The sequence below is a fragment of the Alosa pseudoharengus genome, unplaced genomic scaffold (assembly GCF_046254945.1).
Source record: "Alosa pseudoharengus isolate Yale_2024_CS ecotype anadromous, Long Island Sound unplaced genomic scaffold, YU_APseudo_1.1 YU_APseudo_1.1_scf_17, whole genome shotgun sequence".
NCBI lineage: Eukaryota > Metazoa > Chordata > Actinopteri > Clupeiformes > Clupeidae > Alosa > Alosa pseudoharengus.
The window spans coordinates 628,697-653,696 of record NW_027468640.1 but is presented as its reverse complement, the minus strand read 5'-3'; positions in this window follow the sequence as shown (position 1 = coordinate 653,696).

Genomic DNA, 25,000 nt, shown 5'->3' with positions numbered 1-25,000 from the left:
TCTCTCCTGCTCAAACAAAAGTTGCGCGTGCATTAAGTTGATGATAACATGTTTACAAACTCTACTTTATATAAAATATTGTAAATAGCCTACTGTCATGCAGTTAATAGGATACTGTGCAGAGTTGGAAAGTTAGGTCAACTTAGAAACTGTTTCTGTTGCCTGATGGTAAGGTACAGCCGTAGCTTACACCTGCAGGAGCGCTTGCTTGGGCGCCTGTGTTGCGCAATGCACTTTGATCCTCTCATCTATACGACGCAGTTCCCATTTCTCCAAACCATACATAATTACAAGGACAAATATTGCTACACGAGGGAAATCAGTGTGGTGTCCGATGTGAAAAAATAGGTATAAATTAGGGCTGTCAAAATAACTGATTCATTTCGATTAATTAATTTGAGAAAAAATAACTGAATAACTTTTGAAATGAAGATGTCAAAATTGATCGTTTCGAAAAAAAACCTCTGGCGCCTAAAGGGTTAATGAGACGTGATGTTAAACTGCATGCCAATGCCATTTAACCCAAATGCCCCAGCAGCAGCATGGGAGAGGAGAGCTTATCTGACAGATCTGCATTGTCTATACTCTATAGTGAGGTAGATTACATTGCAAAAATATTAGGGCTGTCAAAATAACTGATTAATTTCGATTAATTAATTTGAGAAAAAATAACTGATTAAAAACATTAGTGCAGATTAATCGATTCCGTATGACCTTTGACCCCGAGTCGTTCTAGTCAGTAAAAATTAGACTGTAAAATGAAGGAGAGAGAAGAAAATGTGCTGCTTAGATCATTGATTGGAACATTTACTTTTAAAAAATGGCCTGATGGTGTTAATAAAAATAAAGTGTTGAAAATAAAGTCCTTTGCATCACAGAGTATGTAATTAATTAGATTAACTTTTTTAATCGATTGACAGCCCTAAAAAATATCACCATGCATTCATAACCTCGTGATTCAGTGAGAGTGATCCCAAAACATCGGAAAGTGACATTTCTGTATTACATTTTGTCAAGAGGAAAAATCAATAGCAAACTGTTCCCAACTGACTATAGCGCTGTGAACTGTTCCTGGCTGCCTGGCAAATACGCCATCATAATAGCAATCCGCTATGGAACAAGCCTGCCTGTTGTTAAAGGGAATGTGAGATGACGCTCTGATTGGTTTATTGCACGTTACGCCCAAACCACACCCATGAGTAATGTAGCTACTTCAGACCACCCCATTTTAGATTTGCGTCGGGCGCAACAGTCACTATCCCGCCGGTAAAATAGAAACAGCGCCCAAGATCTACCCACAAAGCGATGGTTTGACATGTTAATTAGTAGACCTGTTCCAAGACATCGAAGACATAACATACATGTTATATGTACATGTAAGTAATTAACTGGTACACTTAGGTTTATTCCACTGTATCAAAGAGTAACAAGGTTGTAGCAGCACAGCTGTTACATGTACACTGAAGACAATGAGGCCTTGACTGGAGCTAAGAATGGTTTGTATATCAAATCTATCATGACCAGATTTACCCCATCCAGCAGGTCTCAGGTCAGCTCTTTGCCTCTGATGAAAATGTAGGCAAATTGGCAAAGTTTTGTAAAAGCACTCAGTATTACAATGTAACAACTATATGTAGGTACCCACAAATACATAATGCAAGTACAATGATAGTACCTGATAGTACATGTTGTTACACAGGTTGTACCACTGTACCTAATTAGGTAGGTACTGTACACTGTAACAGCGACACATTAAAATAAAGTGTTACCATTTCAATAGTACAACATAGAACATTAACGTGTGGTGGCCCGCCACAGATTAGTCAACGTATGGGAAACACTGCCCTGATAGCATCATATGTCAGTATGGGAAACACTGCCCTGATAGCATCATATGTCAGTATGGGAAACACTGCCCTGATAGCATCATATGTCAGTATGGTTTAGAGTGAGCAAATGAGCTACACCTCATCTTATGAATCAAAACCAAAAAATCAAGTTGTGATCTCTGTTTCTTCGAAACCTCACTGCGCCAGCTTGAACCAAGCGCACAGCTGAGCTTCAGTTGAGCTTCAGCTTCAGTTACCTGTGGCCCAAATTTTGAAGCAAGCATGGCTGCCTCTTGGCGTCAGATGTTAACTGAAGTGGAACATAACTGTGCATTCCAGTGGTAACGTCCCAGTGAGCGCTGCACATTGCAGTCATGTTCAACATACATTGTGTCTCTGTGGACTGTTGCTTTGAAACTGACGTTCATGAGCGCTCTGCTATCCACTCAGCTCTCCACTCAGCTCTCCACTCTGTTCTGCGCTCAGCTATGCGCTCTGCTCTCTCAAGTGTTCTGCTGATGCTGATCATGGTATCAGCAATGAGGCGCATGAGTAGATGGCCATTCATGTGCACCCTGAGGCTTGAGGGTACAGCAGGACTTTCATGGTCAAATGAAGCACCTTCCAGAGAGTTCACAGCAGGTTCGCAGTAGGACCAGCAGGACTTCTGAAGGACGTTGATGCCGACCCACACCTTCTTATGCTAATTTAATGACCTGGGGAAAATATTTGGCTACTTTAAAATCACTCAACATCGTGCTATACACCCAAGGGCTGATGGGCCAGGGCTTGCCATGCGTGATGTTTGTGTGTGCCCCACATGAGGAAGTTCTCAGTAGATTCATTTGTTCTTCTACAAATCATTAACTCATGACCTTGTCTCATGACCTCTGTCATGTTTCTCTAGATGTTAAATAAAACACTACAAATGACTTTGCGATGTGTCTATAAATATGCAAATATTGCCTGTTCTCATTGTATGGTTTCCGCAACACTGTAGTCTGTAGACCCTTCCTCTCTGCTAGTGATGCACAGACTCTTGTTCACTCTTTCATTATGTCCCGTTTAGATTACTGCAACTCACTTTTCCTGGGTCTCCCCACTAAAACCCTTCAAAGACTACAATATATTCAAAACTCTGCAGCTAGGCTCCTCACCCATACCAGACGATCAGCACACATCACCCCCATTCTCCATCAACTCCATTGGCTACCAGTTCCGTCCCTTCAAAGGCCTCCACAACCTTGCTCCCCCCTACATCTGCGACCTCCTGACCCCTTACACTCCTTCCCGCTCACTCAGATCCTCTGACCAAAACCTCTTGGCTATCCCCCGCTCCAGACTCTCCACTCTGGGTGGCAGGTCCTTCAGTGCCTTGGCCCCCAAACTCTGGAACTCCCTCCCCCAACCCCTTCGTGCCTGTCCTTCTCTTCCTTTCTTCAAAGCACATCTCAAGACCTTTCTGTTTAATGATCAATTCTCCTCCACACCCAACACATAGTTCCATACAGATAACTTGTCTCTGTTGTATTGTTTTGTTTGTTTGTTATTGTATTTCCCTGCTTTTGTCTCTGTTGTATTGTTTTGTTTGTTTGTTATTGTGTTTCCCTGCCTCCCTACTATGTAGATACAGATAGATAGAGATAGATAGATAGATAGATACTTTATTGATCCCCAGGAGAAATTCAAGATGTAAAGCGACCTTGGGTTTGAGAAAGGCACTATATAAAATAAACGTATTAAGTGTGATGTTAATGTGTGTGTGTGTGTGAAATGGAGGGAGAGGGAGAGGGAGGCTATTCACATATCTTTATTTAGCTATTCATACATTGTACTGACCAGTGTTCATTTAGCTATTCATACATTGTACTGACCAGTGTTCATTTAGCTATTCATACATTGTACTGACCAGTGTCCATTTAGCTATTCATACATTGTACTGACCAGTGTTAGGTCATTCAAGGCTATTTTGCATATCTGTTCTAATTATGCAGAGCATGTACAGGGTTCTCGATAGAGTGGTAACAGTCATGAAATGCAAAACTGGCAGTAAGATGACATCCCCATCAAAATAGCAGTTACTGGTTGGGGTTAGAGTGCTCTTAAAGGTTCTCTAAGCGATGCCACGCGTTTTTTAGGCTAAAAACATTTTTTGTCTCTTACAGCAAACATCACCTCACCATCCACTAGCTGCCTGCGTCCTGACTGTAAAAAAATGCAGTCTCTGTGGACAGCCCAGGCTCCAAAAACGGCAACAAAAACAACCTGGGCAAACCTAGCCCATAACAAACTGTTCCAGCAAATCACAGACGAGATGCACGTTTAGGAGTTTTAATTGCATGGGAGGGAGGGGGAGGAAGTAGCGAGCTAGTTCTCTGTTTTGTTTGAATGTCAACAGAAGTGACGTTACCCAGCATCGCTTAGAGCACCTTCAAATAAGCATTAAGTTGTTGTTTTTTTTATCAATTATTTATTTATTTTCTTGCAATCACTGTTCACACATTGGAGGGGAAACTACTTCACAATAGGAAAAAAAAACAATCATTAGGCTGGTTACAGCATCATTAAAACATATCACAGAGGCACAGTGAAGTGTTGCTTATTCAGAAAAAAACATATCCCAGAGGCACAGTGAAGTGCTGGTTACAGCATCATTAAAACATATCACAGAGGCACAGTGAAGTGTTGCTTATTCAGATGCCTGTTTCCCCTCTCCTCCCCCTGTCCCCTCCCTCCACCCCCTAACATTATTCGCTCAAGGTATTGAACAGTTAATAAAAAAAAAAGAAGCAACACAAAACACAAACTCGCGCGCACACACACACACACACACACACACACACACACACACACACACACACACCTCAACTCTTTCCCCTTGCCACCCAGAAATCTCCTTTCCATTTTAACCATACAGAGGGAGATGCCAAGTTTGATATTATCTACATCATAATGTTTATTTTCTCTAATAGCTCAGACCAGCAATCATTATTAGGGTTTGGCATGATGTAAAGGTGCTGTGGAGAGTAAGAAGATAACACGCTTTCTGATGCAAAACCCTGCAGCATAGGGATGCCACAAGGGGCAGTGAGCTCACCCATCCTGTTCACGCTCTATACTAATGATTGCAGGAGCAGAGAAGAAAATTATTATATAATCAAATATTCAGATGACAATCATTCTTAGTTTATTAAAAACTGGTGACAGTCTCCAAACGTATTTTAATGAAATCAGCTCCTTTCGAAACTGGTGTACTTAATATAGCTAAAACCAGGGAAATGGGAAGTGGGATCCCAAAACCCTGTTGTTATAGGAGACACAAAAATTGAGCAAGTAGTGTCCTATAAGTACTTAGGAATCCATATTGACAATCAACTAAAATGGAATGTGCAGGTAGAGTGTCTCTGTGCCAAGCTGGGCCAGAGACTACACTTCTTACGCAGGTTGAGACTGTTTGGTGTAAGTACCAACATTATGATACTCTTCTACAATGCTGTATTGGAAAGTTTAATTAGATATGGTATGGCTGCCTGGTTTGGCCCACTCACAATACATCTTAAATCGAAAGTGGAGAGATTAGTAAAAACAGTGATGAAGGTAATGAATAGAAGAGATTACCCATCCCTTCAATCCATTTTTGAAAAAGTGATGGTAAACCAGGCACACAAAATTCTAGATGACCCAACTCATATTCTCCATACCGAATACGAGCTACTGCCATCAGGGACCATTTAGGGCCATTAGCTGTAAGAGCAGCCGTTTTAAGCAGTCCTTCCTCTCATCATCATCATCATCATTTAGCTGTAAGAGCAGCCGTTTTAAGCAGTCCTTCCTCCCTATGTCGGTGGCTCTACTGAATAAAACAAGGGAGGGAAGGAAACATACATTTGAGATTGTTGTCCTGTTTGTATGTGATTGTCGTCCAGCATGTATGTAATTGTTGTCCTGCTTGTATGGGATGTTGCCCTGTGATTGTTGTATGTGATTGCTGTTTACGGTGAAGGCACTTTACAGCCCAAGACAAATTTCCCCTTGAGGGACAATAAAGTATATCTTATCTTATCTTAAGATAGCCATTTCCTCACCGACAGTGCATGCGGTGGTTTCCAGCGGCAGACTATCATTCTTTTGGCTGCTGTCATACCGGCCAGAAGAAGACGCCTATTGTTTATGGCTAGCTTCAGGGACTATGTGTCATTGAGTAGAAGCAAACATGGTGAGAAAGGAATGGGTACTTTGATAATACTAGACATGATGGATGAAGCACTATGCCAATCTATTAACCTCTGGACACTGCCACACCATATGGTAAAATGTAGCAATGGTATTGTCTGGACAGTAATCACAGTATGGGTTGTCTCTAAGTTTCATTTGCTGTAATCTTCGCAGAGTTAAGTACGACCTATGGATTGATCTGTAATGTATCATTTGATGGTCAGGGTTTCTGGAAGATAGGGATATGTTTGACCATATCACGCCCCAGTCTACTGTAGGTCCTGGGAGGTGTTAATATCTGTCTTCCAGAGTCTGACAAGTGATAAGGGCTTATACGAAGCTTTAGTTATAAACCTATACAAGTCTGAGACAATACCATTGATTTTACCCTTAGTGTCAAAAAACACATGAAGGGGATGATTCCCCAACTTGATACCCCAAGGAACGCCCTGAGCACATAGCTGTGTGTAATTGTAAGTAAAAGTAGAAAGTGCTCGGTAAATTATAGGATCTCTCTAGGTCATGGAATGCACGAAGACCCTGTTCCCCTATGATGTCCTTGTATATGCCATACCGTAAGAAGTTTAACTGTGCTATGGGGTATGTTAGAATATACCAGATCAGACAGACAGTATGGATGTGTTAAACGTTCTTCAATGGGACGTCATGACACCAAAATCTCTGGGTTCAGCCAGGTGGCAAGTGAGTGCAAAACAAAGCTCCAGGAATACCAAAATTAGGCAGATTGATACCTCCTGATAATCTATGCCTTTGTACAGTTGGATGACAAGGGAGATGGGATAGTGTGCTGTGTATGTGGGGAGAGGGCAGTGTGCAATATGTGTGTTGGAGAAGCTTCCTCATGAGACAATGTGCTGTGTATTGGGGGGGGGGGGGGTGCAGTGTGCTGTAAGTATGTTGGGGATGTGTGTTGGAGAAGCTTCCTGATGAAATAATGTGCTGTGTATGTAGGGGAGGGGGGGGCAGTGTACTGCAAGTATGGTGAAGGGACTTACTATTGCAAGCAGAGTACTGTATGTATGATGTATGTGAGTGATGACAGTGAAGATGTGTGTGTGGGCGGGAGGGGAGTGGAGCAGTGACTGTGTGTGTGTAGTGTGTGTGTGGGTAGGTGGGGGCAGTGTGCTGTAAGTAAGTAGAGGATGTGTGTTGGAGAAGATCCTAAAGACAATGTGCTGTGTATGTAGGGAGGGGGGGGGGGCAGTGTGCAGCAAGTATGTATAGGAGGCTTACTGTAGCAAGCAGTGTGTTGTATGTATGTGAGGTGATGACAGTGATGATGTAAGTGTGTGTGTTTTTTTTTTTGTGTGTTGGGGGTGGGGGTGGGGGGGCAGAAAGGCTAGGCAATCAAGGACATGGATAGATGGATGGAGGAGAAATCAAAAATAATAAATAAAAAGTTCTATAGAGATGTGCAAAAGTTGGAGAAAGTCAGATATGTGTGTGTGTGTGTTTTGACATGTGATGAAATAAGAAAATAAATAAAAGGTCTGCAGCATAGGGAGAGGGATGTAAAAGTGCTAAAAGTCATGTAGGTGTGTGTGTGTGTGTGTGTGTGTGGGGGGGGGGGGGGCTCATGAGTGCTGAGGAGTGGATGAGTGCAAAGTCAGTATAGTGTGAGTTCAGGGTTGGGAAATGTTTGAGAGTGCTGAGGAGTGAATGTTTGCAAAGTCAGTATAGTGTAAGTTCAGAGTTCGGATGGCCTGGGGATAAAAACTTCTCCTGAGTCTCTCAGTTCTGGCTTTGCTTTCATAAGCGTCTTCTTGATTTCAGCGGTAGGAATAATCCATTGTTAGGATGAGAAGAGTCCTTCAGAATCTTTTGGGCTCTTACGAGTACTCTTCTGGAATAGATATCTTGTAGAGCAGGGAGTTGAGTTCTTATAGAACGTTCAGCTGAGCACACTACTCTCTGCAGAGTACTACAATCTCTAACTGTGGAGTTCCCATACCAGGTGATGATGCTACCAGTTAGAACCAGGGATTAAAGTGAAAAAAAAAATCGTTTGACTGAACTTTTTTCAGGCCATAAGTCATACGTTGTTCATATCTACCTATAGAGATAGCACCCCTTTTGCGGTCGCGACCTATTGGTTTTTAATGTACAAAAAAATGCAAAAAGCAAAGAAAAGGGAGTATTCGCCTTATTCACATGTCGGCCATTGTTTAAACCAAAACGAGGCTACGGGGTACACTTACTATATAATTAATGCCACCTACAGGTGAATGCATAGAACATAACAATCCTATGGTTTGTGTACCCTGTAGCCTCGTTTTAGCCGCCATGTGAATAAGGCGAATTGAGTGTTCTTGATTGAGATTGAGTTTTCCTGATGAACAAAAATATATTTTAGTACCATCCCTGACCATTGCTGATTAGCCATTGCTGTTCTTTTCTACTGCAGCAATATCGTAGAAAGGCTTTAACACACTCTTATTTAATTACTTTAGGCCAAGTGTTTAAAGGGGAGATTTTTTTCTTGTTAATATGCAATTCAACACCAAGTAAAATCTATAAAATCAAGTTTGCAAGACTTCCCATTTCCTCATCAAATTAACGAATCAGAACATTCTAGATATTGTTCATATTTCCATTTGTTGCCTCATCCGCATTTAATGAAAACATGGTAATTTTGAGTTTTACAGACAACTCAGTTTTCCAATGAGCAGCAATACTGTGTGTGCTCATGCAGGAGGTCTGCGCATTTGATAAGGACAATCTGGAGACGGCGCTTTTGTCTTCAGCAACAGATTGTATAAGGTTGACAAGAGGTTGCGATATGGTGAAGGACAGGTCGTGTTGCGCTATGAAAGAACATGCGTAGCCTACTTTCTAAACGTAAAAACGGTCAGCCATAGATAAACGTAGCCTACCTCTGTCGTGGTGGCTAGTTGCACCAGGTAGGGAAGATGTCCTGAAGTGCACGAACGTTAACCTTATGGCGGTCTTCTGATTGGTGGCGTGCTAAAACGTTTTCCTATTGCATCCATAAACAATTTTCTTGCAGCGAACCGCGCAAAAGCAAACCCCTGGCACTTTCATTTCTTTACACCATGGCTTGTTAGTTCTCTCCCATTTCCAACAGCTGCCCATCTCCATTTATTTTTTAACTTTTGACACCTGCCTTCCTTTAGCAACAACGCATCCATGACAGCTAGTGGCCTTGCCAAATAGACGCACACAAATCATGACGCTAATATGCGAGGTTCTGGTAGGCCTACTGGTTATGGTTTTGTGCTATAAACTAATAATATTTTATAGCAAAGTTTTAAGTTGACTATTTTAATTGTATGGTTTTTTTTTGTCAAAATCACTCACAACCTACTGTCGTTAAAAGTGAGGCCTAAGCAAAATAGGCTACAAGGCTGTCTGTGCGTCACAAACAGACTGACCCCCTTACTCAACAGTTCGCGATGATGACAGTGATATTATTTTTTTTTTATGCTAACACGCTCAGTCAAAACCTTCCGTCGCAAATTGTGAAAAACATTGTTGTACATGTCATAACAGACGGGATAATAAATTGCATAGGCTACGGTTTATATTGCGTCGCTTTACACATAATGTTAGTTGCATTGATTAAAAACTGTAACAATAATAATAGCCTACATCGGGTGGCATAGCAGGCTATCTGTTCAAGTCATAGGTGACACCCAAAATGAATGACCTCCCCTGACAAGAGTTTGCGATAGTAAGAAATTGTCTGACATTGATGCATGGAAATACAGCCTCCAAATTCGCACAGAGCTCACAATATCATATCCAAAAAAGTTAAACGGATTGGCCAACCTCATCAGCTGTCTCTAATGTGTCACTATAATCCAGCTTTTAGACCGTTATAGTCCTCCATATGTGTTCTTTTTTTTTAAGCAAACGCCCGAGACAAGTGTGTAGCTACAACATAAACAAAGCGAAACTCATGGCTGACGTAGGCTATCTTCTTGAGCGGTCACTGATTGAGACACAGAAAGTCTTTAAACATTTACCATCACACACATTAATTCATCGGACCTAATATTTGTAGTTGCCTTAAAAAAGGAAAAGCAAAGGTGATAGTTCCCCCCCCCCCTATTTTTTTTTCTCATCGGATCTGCATCGATCTCAAATATGACATTTCTAAAATCAAATTGACGGAGATCCGTCCTACGACGGAGAACTTAAATCCTTGGTTAGAACACTCTCAACCGCTGAAGTGTAGAAGGCCTTCATGATGGATGTAGAAACTCTGAATTTCCTTAGCTGACGAAGGAAGTAGAGTCGTTGTCTGGACTTCTTCAGAACATATTGAGTGTTAACAGTCCATGTTAAGTCTTCAGTAATGTGGACACCAAGGTATTTAAAACTTGTGACTCTCTCTACAGGTTGCCCGCTGATCATTAGTGGGGTGTAACTGTAGTTCTGCTGCTTCCTTCTGTAATCCACTACCATTCCCTTGGTTTTATTGATATTCAGTGTCAAGCTGTTAGATTGACACCACTGTGCCACCTCATCAACCTGATCCAAGTAGAGCTGTTCATTGTTGTTACTAATCAGGCCCAAGATCACTAGCCTGGTGTTACCATCCTACGTACTTCCGGCCAAAATTTGATTTCAGCCTCGCACGTAGTCTGGCCCAACAGACAGTATGCGGTTCGCGTACAACCGCGCCAATCAGCGAACAGTTGAGTGATGACGCGGAACTTGCCTGCCGAGTTGCTTGTTGTAGTCCAGCGAAGCTTGTAGTTCAACATTATAGCAACAATGGCGACGGAGGAAGAGACGCTAAGCTATCCGCGAAGTTGTCTCAACTCTCGAGGGCATCACGCAATTAAAGCAGGAACAAGAGGCTTGTCTTGTCAATTTTATAAATGGCAAGGACGTCGTAAAACTCTCCTTCCAACTGGCTTTGGAAAAAAAGTTTGATTTATCAGATGGTGATTACTAAACCTAAACGCACAAGTGTACTACATGCATCACTACTTTTCATGTTTCAAATAAACGTTTGCTGCTCGTTATTCTCCCCCCTACTCTCAAATTACCTTTACAAAATCAATGCGGCCTACTTAAGGAATGGAATGATAGCTACTAGCCTACCGAGCGGGACTCAAGGCGAGGCTGTGTGTCTTGACTTGAGCTAGCCGGTTACCAAGCGGGGCTCAAGGAAAGGCTGCTGTGATTGTGCTTGACTGGGACTAGCGGTTACCGAGCTGGGCTCAAGGTAAACCACTCCATGTTTGTGTTTGACAAAGGCCTGTGGCTGAGCTGGGCTCCAGGCGAGGCTACCGTGCTTGTGGACAGTAACGTTAGCCAGTCACGGAGCATGGCTCAAGGTGAGGCTGCGTTGTTTTATGCCGAACAACTGTTAGTTTAACTGAGCAAGCTCCAGGTTAAATAACACGTAGGTCATCAGTACAATCCAACTTATCCAAGAGTGTAGTCTGAACAGCCTGTGTAGGACGAAGTAAAAGCTCCGTAGCTCCGACGAAGTCACCGGGCTGCGTAGAACAACAATCGTCTGATAAGCGGCGAGAAGAGATAAGAGGAAAACTGGCGTGTGACAAGAGCTGATATAATCTCAGTGACATGACGCTTTTGGTATACAACTCTCGGTCTGTGGCTGGCGCAAGTTAGGGATATATCCACTACGAAGAGACTGCCCTGGCGGTCAGGTAGCCTACATACTAGCCAGCGGTCTGTTTACTACTGAGAGCAGAAGTGGGAAGCGTAAGAGCCTGAACTCCGGCGCACAGCATACGTCATTACCAAACGTTGCTGATTGGTTAAGGGAACTCCAATGATTTTAAACCTCGAAATAAGCATCCGCCCATTACGGAGACGGATTCTTATTACTTTGTTCCAGACTGTATGATGAAGAGAATTCGTAGTCACAGGCGGTAAGGGCCAGGCTACAAGATCACTGTGTCATCTGCAAACTTGATGATGGAGGTATGACTACTGTTGGCTTTGCAGTCGTGTGTGTAGATGTTGTACAGCAGTGGACTCAAAACACAGCCTTGGGGAGCACCAGTGCTCATGGTTAATGAGTCAGATGTCAGACCCCCCACTCTAACCACTTGTGAACGGTTGGTGAGGAAGTCAAATATCCAGTGACACAGGGTGGTGTTCAGTCCTAAGGCCTTCATCTTTGTGACCAAGGTGAGAGGTACTATCGTGTTGAATGCTGAACTAAAGTCAATGAACAGCATCCTCACATAATTCCCATTCCCCTCCTCCAGGTGAGTTAAGGTGGTGTGCATGAGGTTTGAGATGGCATCCTCTGTAGACCTGTTGGCTCTGTAAGCAAATTGGAGGGAGTCGAAGGACGCAGGGAGGGATGAGCAGATAATGTTTTTCACAAGCTTCTCAAAACACTTCATCACTGTAGACGTCAGGGCTACTGGGCGGTAGTCATTCAGACATGATGGACTTTTGTTTTTCGGTACTGGAACAATAACAGACTGCTTGAGGCAAGTAGGAACTGTCTCTTGAGCCAATGATGTGTTAAAGATATAAGTGAACACAGGAGCTAACTGAGCAGCGCAGGATTTCAAAACCCTGTTAGAAATTCCATCCGGTCCAGCAGCTTTTCTACAATTAACCCTCCTAAAGGCATTGCTCACATCGACCTCAGAGACACAGTAAGGTGCATCCTCATTTGCTTCACATGCTGCAGCTAGTGCAAGATAGTCTGTGTTTTTCATGTCAAAGCGAGCATAAAAAGCATTAAGTTCATCAGGGAGGGCTTTACTCACATTCATCATAGGAGGGGACTTTCTTTCAAAGCCAGTGATGGTTCGGAGTCCTTTCCACACTCGTGCTGGATCACCCTCCAAGAAATCAGCTTCAACTTTGTCTCTATAGCACCGCTTTGTAATCCGTCATATCACCTGAAATAAGCCCAGCATTATAAGTCATGGTGCGTGTCTTTAATGCCGTTCTCACTTCTCTATCCACCCATGGCTTCTGGTTAGGGAAGCCTCGGATCTTTACAGTTGGGATGATGGAATCAGTTAGCATATTGATGTAACTCAATGCTACTTGCGTAAACTCATTAATGTCGGCCCCAGCTGTAGCGCAACTGGCTGGGGCACCTGGAGAGCTCTGCTCTCTCTCCCATTCGCTTCCTGTCACTCTCCACTGTCCTATCATTAAAGGCATAAAAAGCCCAAAAATATATATATAAAAAAAAAAAAACCTGCAACATCTGTGTTGGCTTGTGGAGGAATGTAGACAGCATTTAATATTACCGAAGTAAACTCACTTGGCAGGTAGAAGGGTCGACAGACGATCGCTAGATGTTCTAGATGAGGCGAGCAGGACTTTGAGAGAACGGTGACATTTCAAGGATCACACCACTTGCTGTTCGTCATGATAAAAGTAAAGAATAGAATGTTACAGTCCCTGATGTCTCTTTGAAACTGTATCCTGGCTCTTAGTTCATCCATCTTGTTCACTTGCATAAATAACCATTGACAACTTGTTATCAGTTTGAAAAGCAGGTACATTTATTCACTTTTTTCCGTTTAGAAATTCTCGTGTGCTGCATCCATAACGTTAGACCAACGGTTGCAGTCAGCCTGATCCACCACCTGTAGCAGAGTGAAGCAGCACCTAGCAGAAATAGAAGAAAAGATAAACAGTGTTAGATAACAATTTTCAACTGAAACTGAAGGCTACTTACAAGTGAAACTTTAGAATAATCATTTATATATATATACTGTATGTTTTTTGAGTTTACTGTCAAAATGCCAGGCTGAAGATGGTGTTAGCATAACTCAGTTTCGCAAGGTATATTTAACGTTAGCTAGCTGGGTGAGCTCATTGATTATGTTTGCTTGCTGCAACAGCGATTCGTGCTGTTCATCTGAACAACGGTTAATGATAGTCAGATGTGACTTAGAGTTAACTTATATCAATATTGCTAAAGTTAGCCTATTAAAATCACAAAACCGTACATGATTACGAGGAGTTAACATTACATAAGTTAGCTGGTCGCAGCTAAACCTCCAAGTTAACGTTAACCAGCAGCACATCATCTTCAGCCTAACATTGTGACAGTAACATACTAGTCCTAGCACTACTAGCGAATGTTTTATGAATGTTTTATATACATTATATGAATATAATAAACTGTAACTTACTGAGAACTAAGGTAGGCCTAATATAAATGAGACTGCCATAAAGTTAACGTAACATAAAACATTAACGTTAATGCCACCGTCACAGCAACTATGATAGCTAGCCTAACGTTAACGTTACTTACTTAGTTGATCCAATAAGCATGGATGAGTTTGTAAGTTAGACAGTACAACGTACATAGACTGTACACATGCCCAATAGACTCACACCTACAAAACACAACTGGCCAAATGGATAATTTTCTTCTCAAAAACACATTTTGTTAAATATATTACTAACACATCTGTGAAGTCCAAAGTGTAGATGCTGTATGTTATTACACGCTTATCTTAAGGCACTGTGTCCGGCTGTTGCTCATACCTGTGTTCAAGGATTGCAGAAGAGGCAGGCGGGTAGGGAGAGGGCACACAGTCAGGCAAGCAGCAAGAAGATGGATAGCAGGCAGGCAAGCAGGTAGCAGGCAGGCAAGCAGGTAGCAAGCAGGAGAGCAGAGGACAAGCAGGCAGGCAGGGAGGGAGAGAGGTAGGTGGCAGGCAGGCAGGCAAGCAGGTGGTACACAGTGGTGGTAGTCCAAATTGTATTCCACGAAGGAAAAGTTAATTCAAAATATAAACTCTCATATAAGTTCCAAAAACTGGGTTTTCTTCAAATAGTCTAGGTCAATTTTGAAAATAAATTAACCCTGAAGGCAAATCATGTTAATTTTTGGCATACAACATTTTTAGGGATTTTGAAGGGTGCTGAATTCAAATCTTCTGTATGCCAGGCTCAAAAATGTCCCATAATGCCTCAAAAAGGAGAAATCCAATATGGCCGCCGCCGCCAGGTCAAAATCTAATTAATCACTTATCTTTAGGACTGTACAAGGTAAAAACCTGAATGTAATGTGCTTTTATAGGTTTTCACATATAGGGAATTCAATGCCATGCTCAGATTTAAGATCAAGACTAGAGAAAATGCTTGAAATGAATGTACATGGTTAAAATTGTTGTCTCGGATAATTAATAATTCATGAAAAAAGAGGACCATGAAACAGGTTGATGGCTTTCTGAAGAATTTACTTGAATCATGTTTTTTATTTTTATATTTTTATATTTTAACTATCTATTTATATTATTTATCTGTATTTTAACTATTTATTTAGTATTTGAAGAAAATGCTTGAAACTCTTAAGCTATTACTACTAGATTTGCCTACTATTGAAATATTGTACCTGAGCCTATTGTTTTGATGTCAGTGTGCTATGATGACATGTTTGCCCATCCCACCCCTGCCCGTACCCCTACACACACAAATACCCATATGTAACCCTGAATGAGGCCACACCCTCTACCTATACACTGAGGAGGCACTTTTTAGCAATTATGTCGCTCCTCTCACATGATGCTCAGCAGTAACAGGTAAACTATAACATAATATCACAACAATTTGTTTAGGACCATGTAATACATCTATAATAGCATGTGAATATTGTTATGTGAGGATTATGTATAAGCTAACTGAATAATTAATATATCGTAAGAAACTAAAAAAACGTTAGCTAGTTAGCCTTTGTGAATAGGAAGAAGCTAAATAGAGCCTCGACTCTCCGGGATGTGGGCCCCCTCTTGACAAGATGTTGGCCGCAGCATACAAGGCCCCCGGCACATGAACTGCTCTGAGAGAGCTGAACAGGGGATGAGCCCAGAGCCACAGGTCTGTCGACAGGCTGCAAAGACCTGGAGACCCCAAGCCCCCCTGTCTGTTGATGTAGGCCGCAGTCACCGTGCTGTCGGTCCTCACCATCACATCTTTGCCACGGCAGATAGTGTCGGAGGGCAAGGAGAGCAGCCCTCAGCTCCAGGACATTGATGTGCTGGGATAGCCAAGGGTCCGTCCAGAGACCATTGATAACCTGACCATCGAGAACGGCGCCCCAGCCTACTGGGGATGCGTCTGTAAATACGACCCAGTCACGAATCTCTGGTTCCATGGCACTCTCCTTCTCGGTGTTGGCGGGATCTCTCCACCAGTGTAGGGCCCTGTGAAGCCTGCGGGACACAGTCACCTTGGCCTGGGAGGGCCTTTGGGGGCACAGACCAAGGCTCAACAGGCACCTCTGGACTGGGCGCATGTGGGCCATAAAGCCCAAGAGGCGAAGGCAGAGTTTCCACTCCACCTGGGCGTGCAACGTGAAGCAACTGAGACATTGAGACGGTTGCCCTCCTGGAGTCCAGGACCATGCCCAGGAAGGTGGTGACCTGGGAAGGCTGGAGCCTGCTTTACTTGGGATTGGGGCGCAAGCCCAAGTCCTGAATGTGCTTCAACAACAAGGCCACGTGTAGGCGGCATTGCACTTCTGAGGTTGCACAGATGAGCCAGTCGTCTAGATAGTTTAATATCCTCAGCCCCCTCTGCCTCCATGCACCTGGTGAAGGTTCGGGCTGCCAGAGAGATTCCAAATGGGGGGACTTAGAACTCGAAGACCCGACCCTCGAACGCAAACCTCAGGAACTGCCAATGCCCTGGCCATGGGTATCTGAAAATAAGCATCCTGTAGGTCGATGGTAGCAAACCAGTCCCCTGCATTGATGGCCTGCCGCACCTTCGGAACTGTGATGAACCTGCACCTCAGAGACCGGTGTACGTTGAGCGCCCTGAGGTCTAAAATAGGACGAAGGTCCTCTGTGTGCTTGGGTACAGGAAAATAACGGGAGAAGAACCCCGCTTGGGGGTCTGAACTCCTCACTTCCCTTATCGCCCTTTTGTCCAGGAGGGTGGACAGCTCTGCACGTAAGGTCTGAGCGTGGGTCATGGTGGAGAGCACCCATGGATCTGCTCCAGCCAAGCCTTAATGGATCGAGCTGAGAGGTGAGGCTGGCTGGCCTGGAGATTGTCAGGAACGACAAGGGCGCCTGGACAGGCCACGGCCACTAGCACGCTGCCCCCCCCGGCCAGCTTGTGGGCAGGTACCCCGCCCCTGGGATGCCTGAAGCCGCTGCATGAGATCAGTCGGCCCCCAAGACGGATGCCCCAAGGTAGGTGTTGGCTGAGGCGTGAATGCTCTAGGGCGCCTAGCGCCCCTGGTACGCCTGCCAAGAGACCCTCTCACCTCTTCTGCACAGGGCCAGCTGTCACGCGCCTGCTGTGGGCCGAACATGGACCCAGGCTCCACCGGCACTCTCAAAAGACGCTCTCTGTCTGCCTGCTGGAGCTGAGATTAAGACAGCCAGAGATGGCGTCTAGCTACTTAGAACTGAGCCAAGGAGCGGCCCGATGCCACTGCCTGCTCCTTAGACACTGCAGTGAGGTACACAGAGACACATTAGAACAGAATGGATTAATTACTAAATAAATAGGTAAATATGCATTATTAAATAAATAGTTAAAATACAGATAAATAGATAAATACAGATAAATAATATAAATATATAATTGAAATATGGTAATCAACCTTGCTTCTAAACATGTTTCAAGTAAATTCTTCAGAAAGCCATCAACCTGTTTCATGGTCCTCTTTTTTCATGAATTATTCATTATCCGAGCAGTGTTCGAATTACCATAGGGCCCGGTAGTGCCTAGCCCCCTTAGTTCTGGCCAGGGCACTACTAGTTCTGCTAGAAATCACTGTCAGAGGGGGCCCACTCATTCATTGTCAAGTTGCCAAACCGTAACTATGATAATCTACATTTTCCCCGTTGGTTGCAATGTGTATTTCCCCCACAGACTGCAGGGGCACTGCTCCGCATAATAGCCCCCTGTCCTGTCCGATCTCACCCTCCTCTGAATCGAGTTGTTATTAATTTTGCTAGAGCATTGTTAGCGATTGAGCAATTAGCAGCAGTGGAAAAAGTTAAAAGGAATGTATGTCGAGGAGTATCGGGACTTTAAAATGCAAGGGGCAAGGGAAGGGTCCTGCCTGAAGAAACTCGTCATCGCAGGCAACACATTTTTACCTAGCCTACTTCGGCAGAATGCGAGAGAGGATTCTCTGCGCTTAATGACATTGATGACAAAGCCAGAAATCGTTTAAGGGAGCGCAGCTTAAATGCGCTTCTTTTTCTGAGCATCAATGTGCCTCCCCTGGTCCAGTTCAACCCTAGCCATTCGTGAAATCATGGCTCACTGGGCATCTTCCATCAACTGCGTGGAAAGCGGGGAAAAATGCCCAGAAAGACACCAATAGGCCACTTTGGGACTATCTCCAGTAGGCTTAGACGAGATGTGATAAAGACAGCTGTTTTGTGTTAACTTTCAGTTTTTTCAGTTGTGCGATGTTCAGTTGTGCACGTAAAATATTTGACAATTAGCTCTGCTCAGATTCATTTTTGGCAATAGCCTTTGTTATTAGGCTGAATTTCATAATGTCATATATTTCATTTTAATAAACTGGCTACCCTGCTTATTATAATCTATTGGATGTTGAATCGACAGTAGCCTTTGTTATTAGGCTGAATTACATAATGTCATAGATTTCACCCCCCCCCCCCCCCCCAAGTGGGCCCCCCCCGGAAACGACGGGGTAATTCAAACACTGTATCCGAGACAACAATTTTAACCATGTACATTAATTTCAAGCATTTTCTCTAGTCTTGATCTTAAATCTGAGCATGACATTGAATTCCCTATATGTGAAAACCAGGTTTTTACCTTGTACAGTCCAAAAGATAAGTGATTAATTCGATTTTGACCTGGCGGTGGCGGCCATATTGGATTTCTCCATTTTGAGGCATTATGGGACATTTTTGAGCCTGGCATACAGAAGATTTGAATTCAGCACCCTTCAAAACCCCTAAAAATGTTGTATGCCAAAAATTAACATGATTTGCCTTCGGGACTTTAAATAAGCACATTTTCCAAAATCCTGCCTAGTCTAAAATCAAGTAGGCTATAGTTCCAACTGAAAGCGGTAAAAAACTATTTCACTACGGCATCTTCCATTGTCTAACTGAGACTGCTCACCATGTGGAAGACGCCATCTTTACCTGCACAGGTGACTTTAGACTATGTCAAAATAAAAGTTCCCAGCTGAAGGCCAGCAAATTTCAAGCAAAGTAAGAGTCTAAACCAAAAAGCAAATTCAAACTAAATTTCTCTGCACACACTAACTTTACCAAAACACTGGAAATCTGACTCAAAATGAAATTATTCTATCAAAGAATAACACTTGTTTTCACTTCACAAGGTTCATGAAGTCAATCAAAGTACACCAGGTTTCAAAATACTAGCTATAACAAAAACTCCATCAACTTTTATGTTTAAGTTTTACAGGTATTTGCATGCAATTTTTACACTAAATGTCTTGGTTGGGATTGGGAACTGTATGTCCACATATGTTATGTTCACATTCAAAAGCATTCCAGTAAAAAGCAAATCATTTTTTTCCCTTTACTGTTTAGTACAGGAGGTACAGTAGAAATACTGTTTACAGTATGAGAACAGAAAAAGTTTTACAGTATTGCTTACTGTGAACAAAATATCCATGAAACACACAAGAGCATTCTGAACAAAAAAACAACAGCAAAAAGCCCAGATAAAAAGGGGGGAGCTAAAAAAAAGCACAAAATTACTGTACCTAATCTCTGCGATCTTCAGGGTTATGCCACATGTTTTCATCAACATCGCACTGATTACATGGTCAATGATAGTGGCACGAATTTCATCACTGACAACTGTTCTTGCAGCCTTTGGAATGCCACCACCACACATTCTTACACCTCTACCTTGCCCTCTCCTTAGACCTGCATCTCTCACTGGGCCTGCTCTTCTCCCTGGGCTCCTTGCTCTTACTCTTCCTCATCCAGACTGTGAACAAGGAGTCCTCTACTTTTCCCCTACAACAAACTTTTGAAAAACTGCCTTGTGCCACACAAGGCCGTAGCCAGGATTTTTCAAATACCGAGGTCAGGGGCGTCGCTAGAAATGCTAGGAGGTTCTTCCGAGCCCCCCTCCCCCCATTTTGCCAACAACCATATATTTGTTCAGATTATAACATGTTTTGTTTATAACTTGAACCAACACACTTTTCCACAATATTATTATTTTTAGATGCACCTGTATATCTGAGCCTTTTCCCAAATTGGCTTTGGATATTTATACTGGACCCTGCTCCACTTGTTGTTAAGAATGAGTTGCTTCTCCTCATCAGAGTAGCAAATGTTGCATAATTTGCAGGGTCATAGGCTGCAGATCTTGTAGGCTATCTGACACAGTGAGTGTCACATCTTGGCTCTTCCTATCATTTCCCTCTTCTCCTCTTTCTTCTCAAATGCCTGATTTCTATCCCCTGTCTCCTGTGTTGGATTTCTTAAAACAACAAGTCTCTAAATTACTGAAGAATAATATAATTGATATAATTTGACAATAGGTAATATTTGTGCCATGAGATAATATCCTTCACAACATTATCCATCCTACAGTATATAACATTGATATAGCTTCGTTTTCAATGCAGGTTAGCTAACTGCATCTACACTGAATTTCAACGACATTTTCATTATTTAGCATCTCATTGGTAGCCCTATTGCATCTAGTTATTGTATTCAACCAATTAGGCCTACATTTCTCACCTTCCCTCCTTCTCTGTCTGCTCTTCTGCTGGCTTTCCAAACGTTAACTTTGTGACAGCCTTTGTTCAGGTCAAGTGAATTAAGATTAGCCTACTGGCAGAAATTAACAAGACGTCAAGTTTATTTTGAAGTTTATTTTTAAACTATGTGAGCTGCGTTGCGTTCGTTAATTAGTTTTTAGGACACACTCCGCGATAGCCGACTCGACTCTACTTTCGTTTTGACATGTCAGAGGTAGGCTATCACGTGACGGTCCGTTGATGCAAAGATAATTGTGTCGTCGGCTAGGCCTATTTGTGGCCTACTTAACAAATTAAACGAAACTTGACGAAAAAAATACCGAGGACATGACCTCGGTGTCCTCTATGGTAGCTACGGCCATTGTGCCACACTTCCATGGACTGCAGCCAAACACTCACCTGCACTCAATTCCAGATGTATGGCTGTTTACTTCATATGTATGTGTCTGTATTAAGGTGTCGATTTTAAAGGAGAATTCCGGTGTGATATTGACCTAAAGTGTGTTGAAACATGATACCGAGTGTGAATGTATGTCTCATAGCCCATCTCGGCTTGTCCCCTGCACTCCAAAATCTGGCGCTAGTTAGCCGATGCTACCAACAGCCTTTTCAATGGTGGTGCTTCGGCATCGGGCTAGCCATGCAAATAAATCACTGTTTTACACCATTTATGAGGCTCAATGTATCTCCACACTTAATTGGTAGACTTCCGAGGGCCCTGACATTTAAAACGAGACATTGAGAACTTTGAAAAAGCACTGGTAGTTTACTTACAAGACGATTTATACAGACAGTATCTTCACGAAGTTTAGCGTTTGCAGCCATCTTAAATTTAGTCACGATAAGTCGAGCGACGAGTAAGAATGAACAGGTATGATAAGGGATCAGATTCCAAAATAATTCCGTGGAAATGCATGGATTCCAGTTTCTTCCAGTAGCAGCAACTGGAATCCATGCATTTCCACTGAATTATTTTTTGTTATCTGATCCCTTATCATACCTGTTCATTCTTACTCGTCGCTCGACTTATCGTGACTAAATTTAAGTTGGCTGTTCATACTAAATGATTTTCACATTTACAGTAGGACTTTATCTCTGACCACTTGCAAGCCATGGCCGTTTGAAATTTTGATGTACAAATCCAATTTATTCTTTGTAAACCCTGGCGGCTAAAGGGTTAACACAGACTCACACCTACAAAACACAATTGGCCAAATGGATAATTTTCTTCTCAAAAACACATTTTGTTAAATATATACTAACACGTCTTTCTCTGCACACACTAACTTTGCCAAAACACTGGAAATCTGACTCAAAATGAAATTATTCTGTCAAAGAATAACACTTGTTTTCACTTCACAAGGTACATGCAGTCAATCAAAGTACACCAGGTTTCAAAATACTGGCTATTGTTGACATTACAAAAACGGCATAGACTTTTATGTTTCAGTTTTACAGGTATTTGCATGCAATTTTTACACTAAATTTCTTTGTTGGGAACTGTATGTCCACATGTAATGTTCACATTCAAAAGCATTCCAGTAAAAGGCAAATAATATTTTTTCCTTTACTGTTTACCACAGGAGGTACAGTAGAAATACTGTTTATGATAGAGCAGAAAAAGTTTTACAGTATTGCTTACAGTGAACAAAATATCCATGAAACACACAAGAGCATACTGAACAAAAAAACAACAGCAAAAAGCCCAGATAAAAAGGGAGGAGCTAAAAAAACGAAAAATTACTGTATCTAATCTCTGCGATATTCAGGCCATATGTTAGGCCACATGATTTCATCAACATCGCACTGATTACATGGTCAATGATAGTGGCACGAATTTCATCACTGACAACAGTTCTTGCAGCCTTTGGAATGCCACCACCACACATTCTTACACCTCTACCTTGCCCTCTCCTTAGACCTGCATCTCTCACTGCATCTCTCACTGGGCCTGCTCTTATGGGCCCCTTGCTCTTACTCTGCCTCATCCAGACATTACAGTGTTTGTCTTTTTCTGTTTCTGTTTCTAAAAACATCACTCCTCAAACTCCTCCTTTTACTGTATAAGTGTCAATGTAATAGAAAAAAAATAACCCCTGCCACTGAGTCTAAGCCAGACTGGAATCAGCTGTGGTTGGCCCAATTTACCCATAAATCAGTTGTGTGTCAATTATTCAATTGTTTGTTTATTATCAGCTGAGATATATTGTTTTTGAACTGATATAATTGCAGAAGCAGAGGTTTTTATACTGTATCTAAGGTTTGGAATATTGTTTTTGCTATTGTGGGATGTTGTGTGTTAACATTCGTAAATACTGCAAAAACAATCCATAATTTTGTTGGGAGGTATAGCTTGTCTGTAAGCATTGTGGAAATGTGTTCACTGACTGCACATCGTGTGAAAACGAAATGTGTGAATGGTATGGCCACAAAAGACCGATGCTGTGCTAATTGTATTTAGAGTTTTGAAAATGTGACAACTGGTTGGACAAACGCTTGTTACGACTGAAAAAAACTGTAACTAGATGTACCGCAGAGCGGTACAAAATATGACCGCCGCCCAGTCCAGCACATTTTTTCCACAAAAAGAAATCACGCTGAAAGGCCTATATGATTCTAACTGTCTCACTAAATTGCATTATCCACACTCAATTCTCACTGGTATCTGCTAGACAACAAGTACCAAAACATGATTAGTTCATAGATTTCACATGTAAAATTCATTTTATACAACCCCACCTCCATCTTGCCTGTTCATAATTCTGAGAAATTCTTGATTGTTTGTGTTATGTTATGTGTGTGGGTGTGTGTGTGTGTGAGTGTGTGTGTGTGTGTGCCTGCGTATGTGCCTATGCATGCAAGCGTACATATGTCTACTGTGTGAGATCAAAATGAAAAATGACGGTTCCATGCTATCCATGTGGGGGTACATGCCCACCAGTTTTGTGTACCCTGGTCTTTCAGTGTCCCGGGAATCCTTGTTGGTGTACGTCACTAAATGTACACATAAATAATTTTATTGTAAGGCCCTCCATGAACGAAAGTACACAAAACTTGGCATGCATTCGGAGGGTGTCATAATGATCCTACACTTTTAATTTCGTGCAGTTTTGACCTTGTCAGCCAGAGATATTGTGATGAAGACACCTAATTTTTTGCTTTTTAATTTTTAACTAGGTGGCGCTATACATGAAATAAGTGGTAATGGGATGGGTTGACATGTCCCCTTAAGACCAACATACATAAAAAAGGTGGACCTCCTAGGCCCTACGGTTCTCGAGATATTCACAGAAAACTGTCTCTGCCCTACCCTCCTTTCGGGGGGTCCAGTCCAGCGGGGGGGCTACAGATCAAAACGAAAAACGATGGTTCCATGCTATCCATGTGGGGTTACATGCCCACCAAGTTCCGTGTACCCCGGTCTTTCAGTGTCCCGGGAATCATTGACGGAAATTTGGGCATGCGAAAAAGAAAAAAAATTCTGACTAAACCTATATGACCGCCGCTTCGCTGCGCGGCGGTCATAATAAGTTAGATGAAAGGTTGTGCTCTGAATGAATGATGCCAAAATGGTTTATCTCTATAATTTATCTCTCCCTATGTGTGTGTGTGTCTGTGTGTCTGTCTGTCTGTGTGTGTGTGTGTAAGGGATGCCAGCTAGCTTAGCTGTGCTTGTGGAAGTTGGTAAACCTCACTCCCCGACGCCTCAAGAGTGCTGCTGGCATGCAAGCCAGTAGCCTGGGCTATTGGCTCAATTGTTAGCGCACTCGCCTCCCGATCCGAGGTGCTGCTGTTCGCGGGTTCGAGTCCGGGGGTGTGCAGGGCTGATTCGCGCAGGTTCAACACAACGCAGGTTACATGTGCGCGCGTGTGTGTGTAGGAGACATTCATTAAGTTTGGTTTATTATACGAGTTCTAAATATATTGTTATACAAGTTATATAAGTTGAAATTACATAATTATTTAAATTAATTATCCTGAATTTGTATTGTGTTGGTGTGCATTCACCACTGCATGGGTGTCCCTCTATAGGGATGCGGTGGTGCAGTGATGCAGGCCAGACGGTGTAGCAGGAAACAATGGGGCGCGTCTTGCCATGACTTGGAACAAAGAACTATCATTTCAAAGGACTTTCTTTACGTTTATTTTGCAGTATTATGTTTGTTTCATTTTGTTAGTAAATCCACTCATCAAGAGGAAAGAAATAACTAACTTCATTATCTTCATTTAAACACGCACACACACAAAC